This window comes from Protopterus annectens, chromosome 2.part1, assembly GCF_019279795.1.
Source record: "Protopterus annectens isolate FY-2018-M chromosome 2.part1, PAN1.0, whole genome shotgun sequence".
Lineage (NCBI taxonomy): Eukaryota > Metazoa > Chordata > Ceratodontiformes > Protopteridae > Protopterus > Protopterus annectens.
In genome coordinates this window covers 400,071,654-400,084,067 of record NC_056729.1, presented here as the reverse complement: position 1 = coordinate 400,084,067, position 12,414 = coordinate 400,071,654, and the positions used below count along the sequence as shown (strand labels likewise).

The window sequence follows — 12,414 nt, the reverse complement described above, 5'->3', positions numbered from 1 at the left end:
AGATGCTTGGTTTTACAAGTGAATTGTTCATGTCATGGGTCACACTAAAGGTTGGGAAAGGTGTGGACTGACATATTGTGGTCTCAATCCGTATATATTAGAAACAAATGGCATGTTCACAGGTGTGTGTATACATTTTATATCCACTGTATAGCAGTAATGTTTCACACATGTCCCTACCTTAGTCAGTTTGTCCAACACATTTTGCTGATGTCTGTCCAGCCATCTTGCACTGACAGGTTGTGAGGTATGCTACAGGAATGTTGCATTCTCTTCAGATAGGCCCCTGTGGTGACCACTGTGATGCAATACAATTAACCCCACCACAAGTGAACATGCACATAAAGCAATATGGCTATTAGTCAAAGTTGTGTGCATGGTAACTTGCATGCCCTCCACATGCCTGGGGTATTGCCGAAGCACAACTGAACAATTCCATACTCACCAGCTTCAGGCTGCTGTCCCATATGCAGACTAGAGTGACCTATGTAGGTGTGGAAGAGAGGTATTGTCTGCAGACTGACATGTGCCATTGGTATAGGATGGATGCAGCATGTCTGCACATTTACAGTACAACACCCAATACTAAACAATTTGCTGTCCTTCACCATAGGTTTGCACTTCTATGCATTAGAAATCCCCATCCACAACTGCAATCTGACCTGGCACATGCATGTAGCCCCTGTACAGATAGATGTATGGCTCATACAGTAGTGTACTAATCCACACTGGGACCTTACCTGCACGGTCTTTGTCCATTGTGTGGGTGCCACCCACCTCCAGCAAGTGGGCCTTTATACCCTGGTGTTGTACTGTGATGGGTGGCCCAAGCATGGCAAGGAGCTCCTTATTTGGTGCCAGTGGGGGCTGCATGGCTGGGCCCCCACCTGTGGTTATGGAGTTCCTGGCCATGGCAGCAGCCCTTTACCAGGCATGCCATATGAGGTTGGTGGCATGATGCTGCACCTGCTCATATGTACGTGCGTGCAGGCCCACCTAATTTACCCTGTGGACAGGGTCATCCCACAGGGTGGTCATCTCCCGCAGATGTTGCTGGCTTTGGCCCAACAGTACTGTGTGGTTCTGTATTATGGCTTCCATTATCAGGTTGCATTCCACTCGTGAAAAGGTTTCCTGTCGGTGATGTGACATTGCACCTGGTAGACACTAACAGGGAAACACATCACAGGACCCCATATATTTGGCAACAGTATATCCAGTACCTGAACATGTACCTTGAATACCAGTAGCCAACAGTCACAACAATACCAGTAGCCACCACTCACAACCACACCATAACCTGTAATCTATCAGCACAGTATCAGCTTGCATTGCACTCCTGGTCCTGATGAGTCATATTGTCTGCAGTGAGGGCAAGTTGTTTGCATAATCCATCATTTCTCATGCAGATGGTGTGTGGATGTTGCTGCAGCTTGGTGTGACTACAGTGTGTAATGCAGCTGGGAGCACATGCCTGAGTTAATGTAGGATGCAGACAGGGATTATATGACATCTCTTGGATGCTTACATTTGTTGCCTTTCAGTAGGCAATATGTACTTGCTCACTGGTGATGAGGGGAGGGGTGTGGGTACAGTACATATCCACCTATAGTGATGCTGAGCCAGGGGGGATGTTTTCCCTGACCCTATCTGCATCAGGTTGCCTGTAGCTATGTTGTGTGTGTATGTGATCTGATTGGCCAGCATTACAGGTTGGGTAGGATTGTTGCTTCTGAGATTGCAGACATATGGGAAGATGGCCTTGTGATTGCCCTTGGTGAATGTCTCCAATTTGTACTCATAGTTGGTCTTACAGTAATCCACCTGTGACCTTATATACTTGTTCAGACAATGGCTGACATGATGCCAGGTTGGTTTCTGCCACTACTTTTCCCTGTACAGCCACTATATGGACCAAGTCTGTGGTTTGTGTAATGCTGCTGTCCAGCAAAGGGGATTATTCTACTTTGGTGGAGGCAGGTATGACAAGTAAGGTATTGCTGAGTCCATACATCCATGTATATGTTCAAGCAGTTGTTTGTAGTGGGCAGGGCCACAAAGTCATAACACAGTTGGACACCTCTCCAATTTAGTAATGATAATCATGCTTATTGTACTAACCATGTCTGTGTCAGGGCAAGGCAACAACCAGTAGCTGTAGAAATGTCACTCTTTTGGGTGCACAGTGGCTAAGATTACACACGTGTACAACATGTACAGCTTTTTTAACTGACATTTTGCATCCCATGTCTGTTTTCATGAGATGGACACATACACCTACTCATACTGACATGTGCATAGGTAATACCTCACATATATGTCTGTTCTATGTCAGTATGGCACACTGTATTCACACTCTTGCTGTGCAGTCATTCCTCTCAATCTGTTACAGCAGGATATCTGTAGGATGCCATGCATACATTGGTGCAATGGGACAAAATCAGTGACAGTGTCTCAGTATTGCTGTAACATGCTTGAATCATTCAGTAGCACAATAGCCTTTGCACTGACAGGCATTCCCTGGAGGATGTCCAACAGTCATATGACAGGAAGACAGGAGAAAGGCTAGGAGGGTGGTATTGAGGGTAAGAATTGTTAATGTTGGCAGCATGACTGGTATAGGGACCAGCCTAGCTGATATGATGGTCAGGGGATGGTTGATACATTGTGTGCATGCAAGAGACCACATGGAAGGAGATTATGGCTGGATGTATGGTAGGCAGGTCACAATTGTGCTATCATGGTGTAGACTAGAGGAGGATGGGGTAGGGCTTCTGCTGAAAGAATGGTATGCCGAGAATGTTTTTAGAGGATGACTTAAGTGTCTGATAGAGTGATGTTTCTGAAGCTGTAAGCTGATGGTGTAATGATGACTGTTGTTAGTGCATATGCTATGCAAGTTGTTTGTGCAATGGATGAGAAAGAGAACTGTGACATCAGCTGGATGATGCGTTGATGACTATACCCAAGGGTGACAGACTGGTCATTGCAGCAGATGCTAATGGGCATGTTGGTGAAGAAATAGAGAGGATGGGGAATTGATGGGTATTTATGGTGCTAAAAGGAGTGGAGACGGTGAGATGGTAGTGGATTTTGCAAAAAGGATGGACATGGCCGTGGTGAATATGTACTATAACACGAGGGAGGAGCATAGGGTGACATACAAGAGTGGAGTAAGATCCACACAGGTGGAATATATCTAATGTAGGAGGGCCAGTTTGAAGGAGATTGGAGACTGTAAAGTGTGGACAGGGGAAAGTGTATTTAGGCAGCAGAGAATGTTGGTATGTGAGATGATGCTGGGGATCGAGATGGGGAGGAGTGTGGGGGCAGCACCAAGGATCAAATGGTGTGAATTGCAAAAGGGTGATTGTGAGGTGGAGTTCAGGGAAGAGTTGAGACAGGCACTGGGAGGCAGTGACAATCTAACAAATATCTGATTAAGTACAGCAGAGCTAGAAAGGTGCTTGAGGTGACATGTGGATGAAGGAAGCAGTACAAGGACACCTGTTTGTGGACTGAGGAAGTACTACACAGTATGCAGAGACAGAGGTTGGAAAAGAAGGAGTGGGATTGTCAGAGAGATGAAAGTAGGCAGAAGTATGAGTAGATGATGTGTATGGCAAAGAGAGAGGTGGCAAAAGCTGAGGATGGGCATATGAAGAGTTCTATGACAGGTTGGACACTAAAGAGGGATGAAAGGAATTGTACTGATTGGCTGGACAGATGCACTGAGCTAAGAAAGATGTGCAGCAGATATGGGTGATAAAGGATGATGAGGTATATGTACTCGCAAGCGAGGAGAGTATGTTGAGCACATGGACAGTGTACTTTCAGAGGCTGATGAATGAAGAGAACGAGACAGAGAAGGTTGGATGATGTGGGTATGGTGAATCAGGAAGTACAGTGGCTTAACAAGAAGGATGTAAGAATAGCTAAGAAGAGGATGGATACTGTCAAGCCTGTTGGTCCACATTACACACCTGTGGAAGTATGGGGTTGTTTAGGGAAAATGGCAGTGGTTTGTTAGTCAGACTGTTTACTGATATCTTGGTTAGTGTGAGGTTGCATGAGGAGTGGAGAGAAAGTGCTTGGGTATGGTGTTAAGAATGAGGCTGATGTGCAGAGCTGTGATAGCTACAGAGGGATAACAATGACCAGTCACAGCATGAAGTAATGGCTAAGAGTAGTGGAAACTAGGTTACACAGGGAGGTGAGGAGTACTGGTCAGCAGTATGGTTTCATGAATGGAAAGGGCACTACCGATGTGATATTTGCTCTGAGACTGTTACTGGTGGAATACAGAAAAGGTCAGGAGTTGCTCTGTGTCTCTCTGGACTTACAGAAAGCATATGACTGGGTGCCTAGACAGAAGTTGTGGTACTGTATGATGAAGTCATGAATGGAAGAGATATATGTAAGAGTGGTACAGGATATGTACAAGGGTGGTGTGACAGCATTGAGGTCTGCATTGGGATTGATGGATGTGTTTAAGTTGGAGGTGGGATGACATCAGGGATCAGCTGTGAGGCCTTCCTGATTTGCAGTGGTGATGGATACGTTGACAGACAGGATCATACCGGAGTCCCCGTTGACTATGTTGTTTGCAGATGACATTGTGATCTGTATTGAGAGTAGGAAACATCTTTTGGAGACCCTGGAGAGGTGGACATATGCTCTAGAGAGGAGGGAAATGAAGGTCAGCAGTACTAGGACAGAATATCCATGTGTGAATGAGAGGGAGGATAGCTGAATTTTGAAGATGTGTGGAGTACAGATGGCAAAGGTGAATGTGCTCAAATGATTGGGATCAACTTTTCAGAGTAATGAGGACTATGGAGGACAGGTGAAGAAGAGAGTATAGGCAGGATGGAGAGGGTGGAGAAGAGTGTCAGGAGTGATATGTGACAGACAAGTACCAGTAAATGTGATATGTAAGGTCTACAAGAAGGTAGTGAGATCACCTATGTTATATGGGTTAGAGATAGTGGCATTGACAAAAAGGCAGGAGTCAGAGCTGCCCATGGCAGAGTTACAGATGTTATGATTTGCACTGGGTGTGACACGGGTGCACAGGTTTAGCAATGTATATATGACAGGCTCAGGCCATGTTGGACGGATATGAGACAAAGTTGGAGAGGCAGCATTACATCAGATTGGACATGTGCTGATGAGGGGTGCTGAGTATATTGGGAAAAGGATGATAAGGATGTAGCTGCCAGGTAAGAGGAAGAGAGGAAGGCCTAAGATAAGGTTTCTGGATGTGGTGAGAGAGGACATGCAGGTGTTTGGTGTGAGAGAGCAAGATTCAGAGGACAGGCAGAAATGGTGACGAATGATCCACTGTGGCAATCCTGAATGGGAAAAGCAAGAGGACAATGAAGGGTATGTTGTAATGTCAGTCTTCACAGATTTGGCAAGGATTTGACAGACATAACACAACTCTATGGGTAAATGACTACAAATATTAGACACACAAATGGTCAGTGTGCAGAACACTGGACAGTTGAATTGTATGAGCTCAGTATATGACATATAGTTCAACACATGCATCTGCAGCAGTACGTTACTCTGCACATGCTCTGTATAGTTGTCTTATATTTAAAAGGCAAAATGTATATCATAGTTATATGCACAGGTAACATATGGATATTTACAACATCCCAGTAGCTGGCCTAGTCACTACAGAAAGAGCCACATGCTATGGCCATCAGAGCTGTTCAGCAGTCCATCAGTACAGCAAGTCTTGTTGAGACATATGCTTTCAACCCCCTACTTTCCATTATTACAGGCCACCTACTGCATTCAGTTACATGCTTACTTGTTTCACATACCTTTTTTCTTTTTTCTGGATTTTTCACAGATATTTCCTTTTTTTTTCTCTCACACTACTTCAGTTTTGCACTGAAGGACTGACTATGACAGAGGTGGTTTGAATAGATGGCAGCTTGTCTTTTGTATGTAATGTTCATGACCATCTGATGGCCTGAGCATCAGTTGATGTTCCCCAGTTTCTGATTGCATGCAGAGCAGCTGTGTATTTATTCCAATAGCCAATATCGTGGCAACCCACTCCTATAATTGAGTACTCCATGTGGGCGTTGGCCCTTTCCCTTACCTGTGAGGAAGACATCCTGGAGGTGTTTGAGCTAATGCCTCTTAGAACAAGACATGTGGAGACAAGACAACTAAATGGTGGAGAAGATTCAAGACTTAGGGGCATAATGTGAGAATTGTTGTTATATGTTTTGAATACTACTTGTTTAACAGGGTTTGTCTGAACATGCTACGTCTGCATGGGTTTCAGTCTGACAAAGTTCTGTGTCTGCATAGCTCTCAACTGTAAGAGCTATCCACATAATGGCCAGAGGGTTACCTGTTATGTCTGGCCTATTCCCCAGATAGGTGTTGTCCTTGGCAAATTGGTAGCATACTCTGGTGATTGCAGTCAGTAAATGCTAATATCCATTTGTGTTTCAGACTTTATATCCCTCAGAAAAGATATGTTACAACAAACCCTGTAACACCATCAATTTTCTTAGCGTATAATAGCAATATTTCAAGTATGGCCATGTTTTTGGGCCTCTGTCCCAAATTATGTCAGACTTTGTACAGGTACCATACAGTAGGAGGTTGATAGGTAGAGTCTACCATTATTTTGTTCAGTCATTCCTGCTGAGAGGAAAGGGTGAACAACGTGATACTCTATACATTCAAGTGGTTGGTGTATGGAGAATTCTCTTAGATGCCCTTGTAACATATTTTATGTGGGGGAGAGTAGCAAGTGTTTTAAAACTAGGCTGTTAGAACATGTGAGACATTACTGATGAGAAAGAAGACAGTTCTATAGCTGCACATTTTAATAATTCTCATCATGGGGGTAGTAGTCATGAAAGAACATTTGTTATGTATGGAATCAGTTTAAATTCTCAAATGTGATACTTTATCCCCTAGGGTGTTAAATGAGTAGTATAATTGGAGGCTGTGTATATACATGTAATTAAGTGTAGTGGGTTACAAGGTACTGCTTTAGAAAAGTCTGTTTCTCAGTTTGATCAAACAGTCATAAAAGAACAATTGTTATGTACAGAAACAATGTATGTTTATAAATGTGATACTTTATCTCCTAGGGGGTTGAATGAGGAGCGTAATTGGAGGCTGTGTATTTAAATGTACTTAACTGCTAATTTCTTCTTCTAATTAAGGAAAGTATTTCTTGTAATGTGTTACTCCTTGAAGGCTTTGGCAAAGACATCAGAGTAAAACAAATTTGTGTGAATTAGTGGCTGTTTGTATTTTTGTTTACTATCTTCACTCATTGTAGTTGTTTTGCTAAGCGGTCACTGTGTATGTCTGGCCATTGTGTATGGCCTATCATGATTTTGTAGCAGTCTACTGTTCACTTATTATGTGGAGATGTGAGTGCTATGGGTCCTTTTGTATCCAACTGTGCATGCTGCCCCAGTTATGGGTAGGCTATCACATATCAGCATACATTTGTATGGGCATTTAGAGACATGTGTGTATATATATATATATATATATATATATATATATATATATATATATATATATACATGTCAGTATTTCTTGGTAATATAGCTATACATTGTTATACATATATATGTATCTCCACACATATCTATATATCCCTCTATACATGTAAATATTTTTTTCATGTATATATTTGTAGATAATCATTCCACATTGCACAGTGTGTCTTTCCTATTGTAAACTGACTGTACTGCATGATATGTTTAAAAAAATCTTAACATCTCACAGCTAAGATGGCCTAGTGGTAAATTGCTGTTACTATGGTGTATAGCATCCCAGGCTCAAAACTGAGCACTGCTGATTATTTTGTTGCTGGGCTGCTGGATACAGAGTGATTAAGGCACTTTTAAGCAGTTGTAAGTGGGTTTGGATGGCTTCGCGAGGCGCTAAGCGGCTCTAAAACACAGTTAAACTGATAGACGCTTAAAGTGTGTAGGCTTTGCTTACCAATGCTTACCAGTGTGCAAATATGTTTAGCAGAGCTAATTACTGGTTATCATTCATATTTAAGCAATGTGTAAACCAGCTAAGCATAGCTCAGCCCTGGTAACAATAGCTCAAATTCCAGTATCATAAAATAGCAGAGTAATGACATCATGTAATAAGTTTATTTAATTTCCTGTACATAACATGCTTTTATGTGCTCTCATTACAGTAGCAAGGGTGTGACTATACTGTATGGGACACTTGGGAATACATGGGTAGTATCATGTTTTTTTTTAATTTTTTTATAAATGGGTAATATCACATGTTATATGCACTCACACTTGCATGTTACACCAGCTACAGTACACTGGTTGACGAATTTGATTCCACAAATATTGCATTATGAGATTAGTACTTTTGACACTGCTTTTCCATGTCAGATTAGATTGCTTATTGTAGTACTTTAACCATGCACCTCTGCATTCAGAGCTGGGACTCTGAATACTACGCTATCTTGTTCTTGGTGTTTCAGCTGCATGTTTATATGTATCTCGTATTGGATATTAATATGATATTATTATATTAACTGTAAAGTACTATGTTTTTTGGCCATGTCATTGAGGACTGCTGTCATGTAGTAATGGCATACATTTCAATTTCAGACTTTTATCCTTCAGGATATTCATCCTAATGCATAACATGTTTGCTGTCCACTTTCTGCCTGTCCTCTGTGCAGATGTGCAGATGTCAGGTATTGCTAAGGCCATACAACTATGTAGGTGCCCACATAGTTTTGGGCTGCGGGACTGGACACTGCTGCTAGCTCCAACAACTGGGACATCCTTCATGTGGGCTTGGCCCTTTTACTTGCCTGTGTGAGGGACATTACAGAGGTAGTGGGCTACAGATTCACAGACAATAGGTGGGAATACTTCACAGGACAGGGCATTTGGAGACAGCACAACAACATAGGTGACATATCTCCAGAATTGTGAACAGATTCTATGTCATCATCAGTGCTGTTATGGACATGGTGGGTTGATAGGTTGACAGGGTTTGTGTGGGCATGCATTTAGTGAGTGACTTGATGTCTGACAGTGATATGCCTCTGACATAACTCTCCACTGGCATGCTGTTCACAGACTGGCCACATGTTTGCCTGTTATGTTCACTCTGTTCCCCAGACAGTTGTTGCCCTTGGAAAATCAGTCAGGGACTCTGTGGAATGCAGTCAGTAAATACTAATATCCATTGGTATTACTGACTTCATATTCCTCATAAAATATATGTTGCAACAAACCCAGTAACATCAGCAACTGTCTAAATTTCTGACAGCAATATGTCCAATCTATGCCTGTGTTTGTGCCTCTGTCCCCAGATGATGTCAGGTTTTGTCCAGATGTCATGCACTATGGGGCTCAGACATATTTAGTATCATTATTTCTTGCCTTCATTCCTCCAACCATTCCAGTGATGTAGTAGACCCACAGACATGTTATAGGGAAAAGGCCATAGATATCAGTCCTGAGCCTGTACATTCTGAGGTGAACTGTACATTTGAGTGGTCTGTGTATGTCTGGCTATTGTTGACAGACTTTTAGGATTGTGTACACATGTCATGTGTACATGTTATTTGGGCTGTGTATGGAGGGGGGGTAGATGTATGTGTTATGGCTCCTTTTTTATCTGACTGTGCATTCTGCTCCAGTTTCTGCTGGTCTATTGGCTGTATGCCTTTGTAGGGTTAGACTGAGATGTGTCCTGTACCATGGTCAGGATTCAGACTACACTGAGAATTTTGCCACTATATGTAGGGGTAGTGTGTGACTGCAAAACTGTTATGTATTTCTTCACACAGTCCTTATACCCTACTGTTCACCTGACTTACCGATATGTGACTGTGACTGTGGTGGAATTGGTGTGGGTATGCACTTTCACACTGGTGTCTGATTTTTGGTGCAGTAACATCCCTGTAGTACCTGACATCCCAAAGGGGGATTACAACACATTATTTGACATTGAGCTTAAGGCCATGGCTCTGACAGCAGTCATTGGTCTCAGTGAGGCCTTTCTGTAGGATGCCAACATCACTTGGGTAGTTATAGGTTCATAGGTTGGTACTAGGCTATCAGCCCTAGGGCCTATACAAGCCTAGCCATAACAATTCCCTGGCTATTTCTTCCCACACTATTTACTTCCCTAGACCCCTGTCTAGCAGGGTGACTGACGTGATCCCTGGGGTGAATTTTCTTTCTCCTATCCAATCGTCAAGGTTCCTTTTGAAGAGGGCCAAAGAGGCACTCTGCTTGACATGTATGGGCAATCTATTCCAGAGTCTGGGGAGTCTCTGGGTCAGGAACGTATCCCTCTAGCATGTTTTGTTTATTGTGATGACAAGGTTTAGATCCCTGGAGCATGTGGCTCTGAGGGACTGGGATTTCTTTAAGTGTAGCATGTCCAACAGCTCTGGGTTTGACATGGCCTTGTATGTTAAGCAGAGATCGCCTCTGAGTAGATGATATTCGACGGAGTATAGCTGGAGTTTTTTAAGGCGGTCAGCATAGGGCATCTGCTTTAGGCCTGTGATTCTTTTAGTGAGGTATTTCTGCAGCCTTTCCAGTTGTTACAGATGTCTTGAGAGGTACATACCAAATGGGGCGTTGTACTCTATAATGGGTCTAATGAGGGATGAGTACAGTGGGACAATGACCTCCTTTTTTCTGGATAAAAAGCCCTTAGTGATGAGGTGTGCCACATAGAAGGATTTCCTGACTGTTGTGGCGATGTGGTTATCGAAGGTGAGACCACTGTCCACCTGTGTCCCTAAGTCTCTTATCACACTTTCAGTGTTTAGTGTACTGCCACCTATATGGTAATTCACAGATACATGTTTTTTCCCAAAGGGGATAATTATACATTTCTTGGCATTGAGCTTGATCCTATGGCTCTGGCACCAAGCATCTGTTTCTGTAAGGCCCTTTTGTAGAGTATCCACATCATTTGGGGATTCAATAATGGCTCCCAGTTTGCAGTCATCTGCGAACTTTGTTAGCCAGAGTCCCTTAGTGTTGGCCTGTACTTCAGAGAAGTAGATGCCAAACAAGAGCAGTCCCAGGACTGAACCCTGAGGTACTCCACTTGTCACATGTCTGGAGCTGGATTTGGAGTCGGCTACTTTTACAGTGTGGGTTCTATCAGTAAGCCAGTTAGCAACCCATTGGGTGACGTAGGGATTAATGCCCAGCTTAGTAAGTTTATCTTTAATGCCCAGCTTAGTAAGTTTATCTCTGATTCCAGAGTGGGGGATGGTGTCAAAGGCCTTGGAAAGGTCTAGATAGGCTGTGTGGACCACCTTACCCTTGTCCATGGCTCTGGAGACTGATTTGAAGAAGTCAGTCAGGTTCAGGAGACAAGATTGGCCCTTCATGAACCCAAACTGGGTGGGGTCCAGTGTTTGAAGGTTGCCAATGTCTTTGTTTATAAGTTCCATGATAATGCACTACATGGCCTTGCAGATAAGGCTTGTCAGACTGATGGGACGGTAGTTTCCAGGATGGATCCCCCCTTGTGGAGTGGGATAACTGTAACTCTGCGCCACTCAGTGGGCATGAAACTTGAAGTGAGGCTATGATTAAACATGACACTTAGGTGAGGTGCCAGTTCATATTGTAGTTTATGTAGTACACAGCCCGGGATGTCATCTGGTCCCATGGATGCTGTATTCTTAGCTTTGGAGAGTGCATTTTTTACCTGTGTGGCTGTTATTACCGGGATTTGGCAATCTTCCGGTATTGAGATAGGCCATTTAGGGGGTGAGAGGGGGGTGAAGTTGGCACTGAATCGATCTGCCAGGATATTGGCAATATCCTTGGGATCAGTATATTTAATGCCATTCTGTTTTAGCTCAGAGCAGATCTGAGCATTGCCATTTAGATTATTGACATAGTTATAGAATGCCTTGTGGTTGTCTTTGGAATCTCTGGCAATTTTATCTTTGTAACTAGCTTTGGAGGATTTTATGAGGGATCTCAGTTTTTTACTGAGGCTTGTAAGGGAGTTTTTTGCATCCTGGGATTTTCCTCTTTTCTGCAACAGTTTCTTCTTTTTGTTGTAAAGTTTGTTTATGGCAGGGGACCACCAGATTGGCTTCCTTTTTTTGGTTACGAGCATCTTGGTTCTATTTGGGATGGCACGATTCATGCATGAGTGGATGTGCTCATACAGTGTCTTAGTGTAGGATTCAGCAGTTGAACTTTCAGTTCTCGTCTGCATGGGTGTCATGAAGTTTGTCACTTCTGACTTGAGTAGCATGAAGTTGGCTTTGGAGAAGTTTTTTATGGAGGTTTCCTTACTGGGGGTGGGGGGTTAATAGCTCCCAACTTGCAATCATCTGCAAACATTGTCAGCCAGAGTCCCTTCATGTTGGCATGGACT

At 43.1% G+C, this 12,414-nt stretch overlaps 1 protein-coding gene across 1 annotated transcript in view; it reads right to left on the bottom strand.

The window, feature by feature from the left end:
• The window catches only part of LOC122794850 (neuropeptide Y receptor type 1-like), a 210,684-nt gene that overhangs the window by 153,903 nt on the left and 44,367 nt on the right, over positions 1 to 12,414 (bottom strand). The window lies entirely within an intron of this gene.